At 48.6% G+C, this 14,158-nt stretch overlaps 1 long non-coding RNA gene across 1 annotated transcript; it reads left to right on the top strand.

Moving 5' to 3' along the window:
- Window positions 1-50: 50 nt before the first annotated feature.
- Window positions 51-5,741, top strand: LOC148216033 (uncharacterized). The gene is made up of 3 exons (XR_015796064.1): window positions 51-188; window positions 636-921; window positions 3,264-5,741. It is a non-coding gene; the product is annotated as an uncharacterized LOC148216033 (long non-coding RNA).
- The last annotated feature ends 8,417 nt before the right edge of the window (window positions 5,742-14,158 follow it).

Raw genomic sequence — 14,158 nt, forward strand, 5'->3', positions numbered from 1 at the left:
CGCCGGCCCGGCCGCGCCGCCGCTGCCGCCGCCCTCCGCCATCCGCGGGCCGCGAGCAGAGAGGGAGGAGGAGGAGGAGGAGGAGAGCGCGGGCCGGCGGGGGGGGGGCGACTTCCACGAAGTTCCCACGTTCAGTCCCGAGCCCGGGGCGCGAGCAGATCCGGCGGCGGCGCCGCGGCTGCAACAATGTAAGCGCTCTTCCGCGCGGCGGTTCCGAGTCGCCTCGCCTCGCCTGGTCCGGAGGTCGTGCGGGGGGGAGCGGGGAGGGGAGCAGAAGAAAGGCGGGGGCCGAAGTCGAGGCTCGCCCGGCGAACTTTCAGGCCCAGGAAGGCGCCCCTCGCCGCCGGCCCGCCGCGCTGCGCGCCAACGGTCTCCGCATCGCCGGGAGGAAACGCCGCGGGGGGGGGGAGTCAAGTCAACCCCTCACTTGCGCTGGAGGGCTTCGGGGCGGGGGGAGGCGCCCCTCGCCCCCGGGCGGAGAACGCGCCGCGCCGCGGCGAGGCCACCAGAAGCCCCCATCGCTCCCCGCCGAGCAGCCGCGACGGCCCCGCCGCTCTCCGAGGGCGCCGCTCTCCTCCGCGTATCTGTTTGTTTGGGCTGTTTATTTCTGCCTTCCTCCTTTCCCCTTTTTCCAGACCGTTTCACATAAACTTTCCCCCTCAAGGGGCGTGGCTTCGCCTTCCCCAAAAAAAGGAGAGGGATGGTCTCTTGCAAGAAGGAGTCTTTGGGAACACGCCTGGCGGAGAACACAAGGAGCGGGGAAAAGTGAGGGGTCACCTACGTGCACACACGCACAAACACCCCCCCCCCAAGGGATTTAGCAAGGGATCTCAATGGGGGCTTCACTTTTTGCGGGGCGACGCCTTGAAACTTCAAGAAGGCCGACAGAGTTGAAAAGCAACAATAAATATCACTTTCTCGGTAAGCCCAAAGAAAGTTTTCCCCTCTCTGTAGATCCCAAGCAATTGGGTTTCAATATACTGTAGACCAGGGTTTCTCAACCTTGGCGACTTGAAGACGGGTGGACTTCAATTCCCAGAATTCCCCAGCCAGCATGGCTGGCTGGGGAATTCTGGGAGTTGAAGTCCACCCGTCTTCAAGCTGCCAAGGTTGAGAAACCCTGCTGTAGACTGTCCCCAACACAGAGATTCTATCTAGGACTCCTTTCAACTACTGCGAGAAATTTCTTCACAAATCCCATAAAAAATGAAGTCAGGTTTCTGGGCTATTAGGACTTCCTGTTTCTCTTACATATCTTTTTGCTTTCGTTCCAATTACGGTTCTTCTTCCCAGATCGTTCCTAATTCCATCTCCCCGGTTTTGCTTTGTTTTCTAAAATCACAGCGCAGAAGAAAAGAATAAGCCGTGGCCTGCTAGACAGGACCCCTGGTCCATCTCGTCCAGCAGCCTGTTCTCCCAGCGGGCCACCAACTGCCCAAGGAAGCCCACCCGTCTCCCAGCAGAGGCCCTTCAGAGGTGGTCCCATGACATCCAGGCTAAGAGCCATGGATCCCCCGGACTTCCAGGAACCGGTCCAAACCTATTTTCAAACCAGCCAAGCTGGTAAATTAGCACCACATCTCGTGGTAGTGAATTCCAAAGTTGGATTACAAGTTATGTAAAAAAATGTTTTTCCCTTTTGTCTACCTCAGTGGTTCTCAGTCTCAGCAACTTTAAGATGTGTGGACTTCAACTCCTAGAATTCCCCAGCCAGCCATGCTGGCTGGGGAATTCTGGGAGTTGAAGTCCACACATCTTAAAGTTGCTGAGATTGGGAATCACTTGTCTATCCTGATTCTTCCAGGAGTCATTTTCACTGGGTGGCCTCTGGTTCTAGTATTTTGGGAAGGGGAAAAAAGCTGCTCCTTGTCTACTTTATCCACACCATGTACACCTCCATCATGCCCCCTCTCTTTTGCCTCCCTCCTAGACTACAAAGCCCCAAATGTTGCAACCTTTCCTCATAGGAAGCTGCTCCAGTCCCCGGATCATCTTAGTTGCCCTCCTCGGACCTTCTCCAGCGCCACTATATCCCTTTCAGGTGCGGCAACCAGAACTGCTCACCATATTCCAGATGTGGTCGCCCCATAGACTGAACCTTTTGATATCGGCAACTCTATTTTCAGTACCATTTAGGGGTCATAACATGCTGTGGGCCTTTTTCACGCACAGCAGATGCACACTGTGTCAACCCCTTCCTTGACCTGTTTACCATCACTCCAAGACCTCTTTCCCCATCAGTCACTGCTAGCTCTGATCCCATTAGTTTGTATGAGTAGTTCATCAGAGATCAGATAAGATTAGGGGAATCTTTTGCTCCTCCCAAAGAAAGCAGTTTGGCATGATTGTCTCAGAATAGTGCCCGGGCCTCCAAGTTGGTGATAGGCAGGCAACTGTATGTTGGTTTATATGGCAGCGCCAGATTGGAGATCCAAGCTTGCGTAGAACAGTGTGAGCGCGCTTGGGGTAAAAGTGGGCTTTGATTGTGTGACTGGCATGCTGGCTGCAATATGCCCGAACCGAGCAGCGCTGTTCTGCCATTAGCAGAGAATGACGCTTGTGGCCCAGGTAAAACTAAGATTATTAACAGAACCGATACCTTCTCTATCTTACTAAAAATCCCTAATGGGCAGGGAAGGTGAACATCTCAATATTCCATAAGCCTTAGTCCAGCCATTGATCAATTACGACCCCCCCGAAAAAAGACAATTCTGCGACAGCAAATAAAAAAGTTGACAAAACAATTATACAACTGATGGGGTTAGAGTATAATTTATTTTACAAAGAGTATAGCAAAATCTGAAAGCCGGTTTGGTGCAGTGGTTAAAGGCACCAGACTAGAAACCAGGAGACCATGAATTCTAGTCCTGCCTTGCGCACAAATCCAGCTGGGGGACTTTGGGCCAGTCCCTCCCTCAGCTTTAGAAGAAGGGGACTTCTGAAAATGTTGCCAAGAAAAATGCAGGGATTTGTCCAGGCAGTCACCAGGAGTTGAGACTGTCTTGGCTACAGCACCCCCCCAGCAATATTTTACTGTTAATTAATAAATAAATTTAGAAAGACCAACTCGAAGATACCAAAAATACATAAGTGGATGAATGCAACACACATAAAAAGGATGGGTCATCAATAGGACAGTCGTGGCCACCGTCTTGACTTCTTTGACCCCCTCCATGCAGATACCTCAGAAAAGCTTTTCTTAACTAGTGACTTCATTTGTTGGAAGACCATGATGAGTATAACGTATATATCATTTTTTTCAGTTTTAGATTGTTTTAATATACAAGAAAAGAGATCTGTGTCACCTCTACCCTGATGATGTTCCAGAGGACCTTAATGACCTGGCTGTTTTCCCAGGCCTGGGGTGAAGTCTTTCCTCTGAATGAGCGCGTGAGTCCAGATGCAAGGAATTTTCTGGCTGTTTTTTCTTTTTTCTTATTTGACGTAAGCCACCCAAAGTCATTCTGGAGTCGGGCGGCCTGCAAATCTCCGAAATAAATCAATAAGAAAACTTAAAAAATTAAACCAAAAACTAAGAAAGGAAAAGAGAAAGGAAATAATGTAGAAACAAAAACCATGCAGAGTAAAGTAGGTATTTTTGAAACAAAAGATAGTTCTTTAATAACAGATAAAACTTTACATGGGATAATGTCTGTTTGTTTATTTAATTCAAGTGGTGCTGTGCAACTTCAGGCCGACTATGGTAAACAACACAAAAACAAGGAAATAAATAGAAATACCATCACGGAAAAAAATGGCAATCCATATAACTAACATAAAAATATATGTAATGTATGACAAACTTCTCTAACAAGTCAGTTCCTTTTATCCTACCCCGAAGCTGGGTCTTTAAGGCCTTCCTGGACACCATCAGGGTGGGAACCGCCTGGATATTGGGGGACCTTGTTCCAGAGAGCAGGCATTGCAGCGGAGGAGGCATGCTTCCTGGGTCCCCAAAGATGACCCTGTTTGCTTGAGGGCACCCAGAGTGCGCCCGATCTTTTGGCTCTCACTGGCCATCCGGACACCACAGAAGATAGCTTGTCCCTCAGATAACCATGCCATGTTTATTGGTGATAAACAGAGCCTTGAATTGCACCCAGAAGGAGACTGGCCACCAGTGCAGCTCAAAAAGCAAGGGTGCCACATGGGCACACAAAGGCAAGCCCATCACTGCCCTCATGACTGCATTCTGGACCAGTTGGAGCTTCCAGGGGGTCTTCAAGGGCAGCCCCACGTACAGCACTTTGCAGTAGTCAAGGAGTGAGATGACACGGGTGTGAGTGACTGGAGGGTTGCCTGATCCAGGAAGGGGCTCAACTGGTGCACCAGATGGAGCTGTGTGAAGGTCCTCTTGGTGAAGGTCCTCTTGAGCAGAAGCTGTAGAAAGTAACAGAGATGACCTTGACGGAAAGATGCAAGAAGCATTATACGAGTAAAGAGGGTGAAACATTCTCTAAGCTCTGGGAAAGAAGAAAGTATTCAGAAGTGGCTCAGGAAACACCTCCCGATTCACTGGGAGGTGAATTCCCCGTCAGGCTTGCCAGATTCTCTTCTCGGGGCCTATCAGTAGAAGTAGTTTTAACCTTCCTGTGGAGTTGACTTCCTGGTCTGGTCTCTTAGTGGGGCTGACAGGAGCTGAGCATCCAAGAGGACCCCCAAATTGTGCATGCTGGCTGGGCAATCCTGGGAGTTGAAGTCCACACGTCTTAAAGTTGCCAGGCTTGAGAAACCCTGAGGTAGATGTTGAATACTAGGAAAGAGAGTCCTGAGCCCTGTGACACCCCCCAAAGGCACCCCACGGAGGAGGACAACCTCTCCCCCTGCCCAATCAACACCAACGGGAACCAGCCTTGAAGGAAGGAAGAGAGCTACTGTAAAATGGTGCCCCCTTCTCCAATTCCTGGAGCTGGTCCAGAGGGATACCATGGATGACGGTATCAAAAGCTTCTGAGAAACCAAGGAACATTTAGGATGGATGTGACCTCTCCATCCCGGATCTGCTCCAATCGTGTCTGCCGTCTCTATCTCTTGAATCCCATCTTGAAACCGGACTGAAATGCGTCTTGATAATATTGATTAGACTTTTGACTGCATTGATAAAAAGCTGACTTCCTGAGTAGAGAGGGAACCCATAACTTCGATCCAGGGTTTTAAATCAGGTGTCGCACAGTCTTTCCATCAAAGTTTAGTTCCAGATGATCAGTGGCAGGTCTAGAATTCTCCATATGTCAATACATTCCAAATGTTCAACATCACAAGCACATCTTTAAATCTTACTTCTCTTTCCAACGCCCTATTAACTGTATTCTAAATATTAAACCAAAGCAATTCAGCTACAGAACAAGCTGGAAATACCTGAGTGAACATCTTCTCCACAATATAACACTTGCAACGTGCATAAGTTTATATATGTATGTACTATTCATTTCCGCTATTTTGGGGGGCATGGGACTCGCCCATTTTGCAGACATGAAGATAAAAGTACCCTCAAAGTGGGTGGAAAGGCTGTGAAAGCAAGACCTGTCGCTCCTTAAGCTCTTTGCTACTCAGGGCTCCTCAAATGATGCCATCTTTTCTCCCGTGCTGCCTCTTGGGTCAAATGACTTCCAAGAAGAGTTGCGGAAGGTGCTTTTCTGCAACACGTCTTTGACAAGATTGACTCCTTCAATTACTGAATTAGACCTAATGCACATGAATTTTCCTTCCTTCCTTCCTTCCTTCCTTCCTCCCTCCCTCCCTCCCTCCCTCCCTCCCTCCCTCCCTCCCCTTCCCTTCCCTTCCCTTCCCTTCCCTTCCCTTCCCTTCCCTTCCCTTCCCTTCTCCCTCCCTCCTTCCTTCCTTCCTTCCTCCCTCCCTCCCTCCCCTTCCCTTCCCTTCCCTTCCTTCTCCCTCCCTCCTTCCTTCCTTCCTTCCTTCCTTCCTTCCTTCCCCTCCCTCCCTCCCTTTTTCTTTTTCATTTCCTCCCTTCCCTTCCCTTCCCTTCCCTTCCCTCCCTCCCTCCCTTCTTTCCCTTCCTCCCTTCCCCTCTCCCTTCCTCCCTCCGTCTCTCCATTCCCACCCCTTCCTTCCTTCCTTCCCCTCCCTCCCTCCCTCGTTCCCCTTTTCCTTTTCCTTTCTTCCTTCTTCCCTTCCTCCTCCTCCTCTTCCTCCCTCCTCCTTTCCCTCGCTCTTTTTCTCTCTCTCTCCCTTGCACACAGACACACCCCTTTCCACCAGGCTTTCCACTTCCCTTTCTTTTCCTCTGCCCTTTCCTTTTGTCAGTGCTTCATTTCTTAAGGCGGGGGACGCTGCTGGGTTGGCCTGAGGGGATAATAGTTGTTATCTGCAGGCCTCATTGCTTTGTTTTGCTGTTCTGTCTTCTGGTTGCAATTGTGTTTGGGGTTTGGGGGTTTATTATTTGGGTCACCGTGAGTCGCAGGAGACATCAGCGCGGAAGTGTGCTGAATAAATAAGTAATGAAGTGCCTTTGGTAAAATGCTGAGTTCTAGGCAAAAGGTTGATTTTTAGGAAATGTGTTCCTGGAGCAGATTCTCCAGACGCCAAGCCTCGTTTCTTAGTTTGCACAAGTCAGTGCACTGAAGAGGTTTACGCCCCACATCGCCACCAAAATTACAGAAATGCAGCCATATTTTCCCCGTAACAGCTTCACTGCGGCTCATTTATGATTCAATATATTGTGCAAAAATGGGTTTGGCACAACACACTAAGCTACGCCCCAAGAAACAGAAACAAAATAAACTTCACACTAGCCACGTTTTGCAGGTTGTCTGAATGCAGCCATTAGCCAGTTTGATGTAGTAGGGAAAGGTGCTGGACTAGAAACTGGGAGACGTGAGTTCTAATCCCCCCTTAGCCACGAAAGTGCCCTGAATAACTTTGGGCCGGTCCCTCTCTCTCTCTCAGCCCAACCTACCTCACAGGATTGTTGTTGCAGGGAAAATGGGAGGCGGGAGCATTCGGTATGCTCTCTGCCTTGAGTTAACCAAAATGAAGGCAGGACGTCGATGAATAAATAAGGCCTTTCATCAGCTCCTTAAAGCATGTTGTGTGAACGCAGCCTTACCTCTAGGACTTGTCAGCCCTAACCTGGGTTATCCAGCCCGAAGCGCGCTCTGTTTGCATTTCAGCTGGCCGAGAGGCAACTGCAGGACCTGAAGTCAATTGCTTCAGAGGCTACAAGATTAAGCGGGCTTCCTTAAAAGAGAATTTAGGCCTCCGGTGAATGTTAGTAAGTTCTCAACCAAGCTGCAACACGCATGCATGTGCACACCCACCCACAACTGTGTTGTGTTGCTTCACGAGCTGCTTAGTTGTTCTGAGGTGGCCCTTTTATGAGAAAAGTTTAGTTACAGAATAACCCGCGAATGCCTCCCGCAGAGAAGATGGAAGCTGACTCTCGCTGTGCTTTTAATCAGTCATCCATTGACCAGGCGAGTTTTGCTGAGAATTTGGGGGAATTTCTTCCCTGAAAACACTTTGCGGGTATCCTCTGGAGCCCACCAGATTGAAGATGCAAAGATGACCGCAGGACCTCCCGTTCCGAAATAATTTCATGCAAGAGGATCCTCTGAAGCTCACACCTGCAGCTGGTGAGCGATGGTCGTTCAGCGGCAAAAGTGCTGAATCGATTGATTTTATTAATTTTGGTCAGTGGCCAGCTTAAGAAGAAAAACTACAGTAAGACCAAACATACAAAGACGGCATGTATAAACAAAATAAAATAAATGATACAATAATGCCCGCTCTTAGGACTAAAATCCTTCAGCAGAATTTGTATTCAAACCTAAAAGGAATAGGAAATATTCAACTTAATAATAAGGTACAGGTAGTCTCACTTAACAACCATTCATTTAGTGACCAAAGTTACAATGGTGCTGAACAAAGGGACTTAAAACTGGTCCTCACACTTACAACCGTCGCAGCATCCCTGTGGTCACGTGATTGCCATTTGCAACCTTCTCAGCTGGTTTCTGGCAAGCAAAATCAATGGAGAACGATGTGATTCACTTAAAGGCCATGGTGATTCACTTTATGGCTGGGTGATTCATTTAATGACTGCTGCAAAAAAGGTCATAAAATCAGACATGACTTGCTTAACAACCACCCCACTTAACAACAAATTTTCTGGTCCCTATTATGGTCATTAAACGAGGACTACCTATAATTTTACAACATAAGCAAACAATATCCTATAACATTTAAAAAGTTGGGGTATTAATCGTAGACAACTGAAAAGAAATACTAAAAAGAGAAAGAAGATACTAATCTAAGTCTCAGACCAACTATTTATGCCAGTGTTTCTCAACCTTGGCAACTTTATGATGTGTGGACTTCAACTCCCAGAATTCCCCAGCCAGTCCACACATCATAAAGTTGCCAAGGTTGAGAAACACTGGTTTATGCATTCACTGCTGTTATTGCCATCTGGGAAAAGGGAGTCAACATGAAATTCTTCATGCCAACCTGGGTTATGGGAGAGCAGGGGAGAAATCAGCCTTCTTCAGCTATCCTTATGGAAAGGATAATGCAAAAATAGAGGGGCACATCTGGATAGCCATAGGAAATTTATTCAATATCCCAAATAGGAGGGTTCAGGGCAGGGGGTTAAATCTGGCCCTAAAGAAGAACCTTGGTTGTGATGGAGAAATGAATGAATGGCTAAAATTAGCTCCATTTCCAACCGCTCAGCTGAGCAATCGGGCTGAGATAGATTTTCTGATGATCCATCTCCAGGAGCTGTTCTCTACTGACTCCCTCGGCCTGAGAGAATTCAGGAAAGCGTGAAAGATTGAAGGGAAAGGCTGCAAGAATAAAGATTTTTTTAGGATTACGTGGAACTACAAAGTCTGAGGTTCCTTCGGTAGATGGGTGGCTGCATAAATTTGTTTAATCAATGAATCGGAGAAGATGAATGGAATCGGTCCAACCGGGAAATTGGTAAGCCATAATTAATAATTAATAGCCAAGCTCTCAACTCAACCCTCTTTTGGCCAATCTCAAGCCTCAAGGCCACGTTAGATGTTCAGTTCCTCTTAGTATGTGGAGCGCTGCTGGGATAAACTTTGTCTGCACTGCTCCCATCAAACTGTGATTTGGGTAGGGATCTAACTGGGAACCATAATGACAAGTCTGCTGCCATACAGCGTGGAGAAAGTCCAACCCCAGCCAATTCTGGGCACGATAGGAAAAAGTCACGTCTGAAGCCAGATGTGTTGGATGGTGGCTTGCATCCTCCAGGATAGGCCCTGTAGTTTAACTCTTCTGGAGCCCAAGCCGGGTTGGAGAGGGCTGGTGGAGATCAACCTCCACTTACGTGAATGCCCACCCATCTGAAGGCTGCCAAGGTTGAGAAACACTGGTTTAAAGTATAACGACAGATTTCCCCATTCTGCAGCCCTCCAATGAGGCTGAGAGTCCATTTCCCAGAATTCCCCAAGCAGTGCTGCCTCTAGCTGGCTAGGAATTCTGGGACTTGTACTTCCAGCACTTCTGGAGAACGCCAGGTTGGGGAAAGGCTGTGCCACAGCAAGTTTCTCCAACAGGGAGGGCCACTTGGCTCCCTCCAAATATTTTCGTTCCCCAGTCCCTTGTCAGTTATTCCAGCCTTGGTGGCCTACGTGAAGCTGGGAAATTACGGACCGTGATGAAAAACCACTTAAACAGCAGTATCCAAGGAAGGGAGAAAGAGGGCAAGATGATTGTGGTCGTGCAATCAAAGCCCACCCCCTCGAGTCCTTTTTAGGTGTATTGATGGTGGATGCTGTTAAAGATGCTAAAAGACTGTTGTTTGCTTGGTCGCGTAGCAATTCGACCAAAAACTTCCTGTTCTGGGGGGGGGGGGGTGACAGGATCCCGAGGAATTTGCTTCTTTGCAAACTTTGCAACATTTCTGTTGTGACTCACTCCTAGGCCACGGGGTGGGCCGTGCCTTTGCAGAACCGTTGGTGCATAGATGGCGCTGCAGAACTGCGAAACGTTTTGGGCTCACGAAAACCTTGGGCTCACTACGCAACATTCCTGTAACTTTATTTACTCGCGCAAGCAGGGCGATTGCGGGAATGCCTGGTCCCACGGCCTCTTGGCATCTTATCCTCGGCCTAATAGCTGCGTTTTCCAAATCTGCCGTGTGTAAATACATTAGTAGCTTCCCTGGTCTAGTTCCCACATCGTACCAAGTCATTGTTTAGCCGTAGTTTACAAACAAATCACGGCGGCTGGCTTGCACCACTGCACGAGCAGGAGCAGCCAGTCGTTTTATGGCTTAGGGCCATGTGCAAGTCCAGCCGGGATACATATATAGAAGCGGAGAGATCGACTGGAGGAACAAACATCGTAGCATCAGAAGCCACGTTTTTCGTAAGACCCTGGGCCTGATAGTTGCACGGCAGCGATGTGCCTGCAGGAACTTTCTGACCATTTATCAAGCGGAAAAAAATAGCCCCCCTTCGTGAGACCTGCCTACGTTTTGTTTGTCAGTCCCCTGCAGGAGGAGCAGAAAAAAGCAGAAAAAAGAAAACGTCTGCCAGTCTCTAACCTGGAATGGGCTGATGCTACGTCTTCTTGTTTATAATGCCTGCTAGGTCATGCGTGCCTTCAAGTCAGTCCTGGCTCCTGGCACTGCCTGGACTAGCCCCTGCAGCTTGGTTGGCAACATGGTTTGGAAACGGTTTCCCCTTCCTTTTTCCTAGGACTCAGACAGAGGGACAAATTCACCCAGCTGGACTGGTGCCAAAGGCAGGATTAGAATTCAGGTCTCCTGGTTTTAACCCAGTGCCTTTAAACCACTACAGCTACAGGTCACCATACATAATAGGGATGGGATGATGTTAGCCCTGTCATTTTGTAGATCTAAAACTGAAATCTGATTCTCTGATTTCATGAGGTGAGCAAAGAGGTGAATACTGAATAATGCCCAGTTTGGTGTTCAGGTAGTCCTCACTTAATGACCACAATAGAGACTGCAAAATTAGTTGTTAAGCAGGGCAGTTGTTAAGTGAGTTGCATCCAATTTTACGACCTTTTTTGTAGCGGTCATTAAACGAATCGCCACGGCCGTCAAATGAATCACGTGGCCATTAAGCAAATCACATGGTTCCCCATTGATTTTGCTTGCCGGAAGCTGGCTGGGAAGGTCGCAAATGGTGATCATGTGACCCTGGGACGTTGCAACCATCATAAATACATGCCGATTGTCAAGCACCCGGATCATGATCGCATGACTACAGGGGTGCTGCAATGGTTGTAAGCGCGAGGACTGGTTGTAAGTCCCTTTGTTCAGCACTGTTGTAACTCCAAACAGTCGCTAAACGTATGGTCATTAAGTGAGGACTACCTGTATTGGTGTTTTATTGATCTGGGACTGTAAATAAATAAATAAATAAATAAATAAATAAAAAATAAATAAATAAATAAATAAATAAAGAAAGAAAGAAAGAAAGAAAGAAAGAAAGAAAGAAAGAAAGAACCGACGGCAGAAGATCCAGTCACCCCCTTTTTTTCCCTCTATTAAGTCTGTGCTCCTGGATTGGACACTACTACAGCAAATGATCCATGGGCGTGTGTGCACGTGTGTGTGTTTGACATGGATCGAGCAGTCTTCAGGAAGGCCGCTGGACACATGATGAAAATTGTACCCATTGGCCCAGCTGTTCAGGTGTTGCTGTACCTAATCTGTGAGGTCTGGGGGGAGTGGCTTTATGTGGGGGGTAACTGAAAGTCACACATCCCCTTCCCTTCCCCGACACTTCTGACTCCATGGAGATCTTCCAAGGTCTGCCAGGGCTGGTAAGACGGCCAGGAGCAACGGCTTCTGGGCACAGAGGGAGACCCCAACTCTCCTGCTGTGACGAGGAAAGCAGTGCAGAAAATCAGTGGCCACGGACCAAGGGGCTGCCTCCCAGGTAGCCAGGAAGAGCAGGGGAGGCCTCACCCCTAACCTCCCTTAAACACAAGGTGCCCCAGATGAACCACGCAACGTGGTTTGTGCCTGAAGCAGCTGAGACACCCCGCTTTAAACCTGCAGCAGGAAACGACCTGGCCGCTTTGGGGTGGGTTTGGGGCAAGTGGAAGGCCACGTGAAATCCTCCAAAGGCAGTTGATGAAGCATCTTCCACCCGCCGTTGGCAGCCGGGAGGAAATTTACATCAGGTGCATGAGGACAGCATGGCAGACGTCTTCACGGCAGCTTCTTCTGCGCACCAAGAAGCCAGAGGCCGTTGCTGCTGGCCAAACTCCGTGCCTCTCTGATTTTCCAGCGGCAGCGTTTACTTCCGAGTAAAACTGAAGCCCCAAGCTTCGCCTGGAAGGGTGCCTCCTGGCTCGAAAAGGGACAGGGGTGCACAGAGGTCATATAGACTATTCCACGAGTGTGTGTGTCACGCTGGCAAATCCGTGTTTCATAAGGCTCCATTCTCCCATGGCTGCCATTTTGTGAGAGTGCCCACCACCTGGTCTTAACCTTCCACAGGGGCCCCCAGGTCAAAAAGTTTGAAGACCCCCTATGTGACCCACGGAAGTGAGTTGAAGGCACTTATAGGGCAATGTTTGCAGTTTAAGCCAACCTTGGTTCCAAACGCCATGGGTCATGGGTAGCCCTTTTGGGGCCACTGAAGCCGAACAACAATAGCCCAGTCCCCCTCCTCAGGGCCGAGAGAGTAAGATGAGAGGCTGTACTACCTTTGGATTTAGATACTGATTGCACTTCTTTCTCCGCAAATCATCTCCTGTGATTCCACACACCAGTGTCTCTCAACCTCGGGAACTTTAAGCCGTGTGGACTTCAACTCCCAGAATTCCCCAGCCAGCATGGCTGGCTGGGGAATTCTGGGAGTTGAAGTCCACACGGCTTAAAGTTCCCGAGGTTGAGAGACACTGCAGCACGCTAACTTCCATAGGGTGAGAAAAAGCAAGTATGTAGGTATGTGACCGGGGATCCTGGGCAGTGCCTGTGAGTTAAGGATCCAGGACTACTTGTAAATTCTCATCTGAACCTGAGCAAGTAGTGTGATGCTGCAGCTAAAAAGGCCAATACAGTCTTTGTCTGCATTAACAGAATTGTCTCCAGTTCATAGGAGCCAATGGTTCTACTGTACTTGACCAGGTGGTTCTGAACCTGTGGGTTGAGACCTGTGGGGGGCCCAAGGAGGATGCCAAATTTTTAAAAGTTTGATCAAACTTTTGCAGGTTAGGGGGAGCCCAGCCTGAGTTTTGCACCTCGTTTTGCCCGAAGAAACTCTCAGCAGATCGTTGTGGTACTGTCTGAAAACCCCTGTGATAGATGGGTTAAAATTTAGTTATGAAAAGTAATTATTTCTCACCCAGCTGTAACCTCACTGAAATTATTAGCTTTATTCAAGGGAGGTGGTCTGAAGTTTCATGTTTTGGGGTCACAGTGCAGCAAAATGTGACAACCCCGGGTTGGACCATACTTGCAGTCAGCTGTGTCTGAAGGGGTCAAAAAAGTCAAGATGGCAGGAATGGGAAACAAAAACAATATATTTGCCCTAAACTCTTTCTGATTTCTTGCAATAAATCTCATGCTTGACACCCAAGAGGGGGGATTCTTTTAGGTATCTTCGCTGGCACGGAGAGATTGCTAAGTCAAAAAGAAATGAGGGGAAAAAAATCTCAGTATGCCACCCATTAGACGGGGCTGCACACCCAAACGTATAACTGGCGTATTGCAAAGCGAGTGCCGTCACAAAGCCTCACCCTGCACAGGATGAGAATGTCTGCAGGGAGGCAAGAGCGCTGCCCTCAGGTATCAGAAGGGCTTGTAAAACACGGCAGAATTGCTTAAACCTGTTGCAGAAAGCAGAGCGAGAGACCAGGAGTTTAAATTACGAGCAAGTTGGTTTCATGGGACAACAGGAAGAATTTCCTAATCGTTTACAACGGTGGAATGGACAGCCCTGATCGGTGGTGGCCTCTCCTTCGCTGGAAGGTTTTCATCAGAGGCAAAAGAGGATTTCGCAAGAGCAGATTTCTGCCCTGGGCTTACACATTCAACGACTGGGCTGCAAAAATCAGGGAGACCTGCCGAAAATTATGCCTCACCAAATGGTTTCCCCAACTCTCTGCAGAGCTGGCTACGAATATTGTGGTCTGAGTCCCGTGATGTAGCAGCATCATTTCCATTCCATCAACAGAAACTGAC

The sequence above is a fragment of the Python bivittatus genome, unplaced genomic scaffold (genome assembly GCF_059951505.1).
Source record: "Python bivittatus isolate LINGU-HERP-01145 unplaced genomic scaffold, Pbiv_v1 ctg000340_np1212, whole genome shotgun sequence".
Classification (NCBI taxonomy): domain Eukaryota; kingdom Metazoa; phylum Chordata; class Lepidosauria; order Squamata; family Pythonidae; genus Python; species Python bivittatus.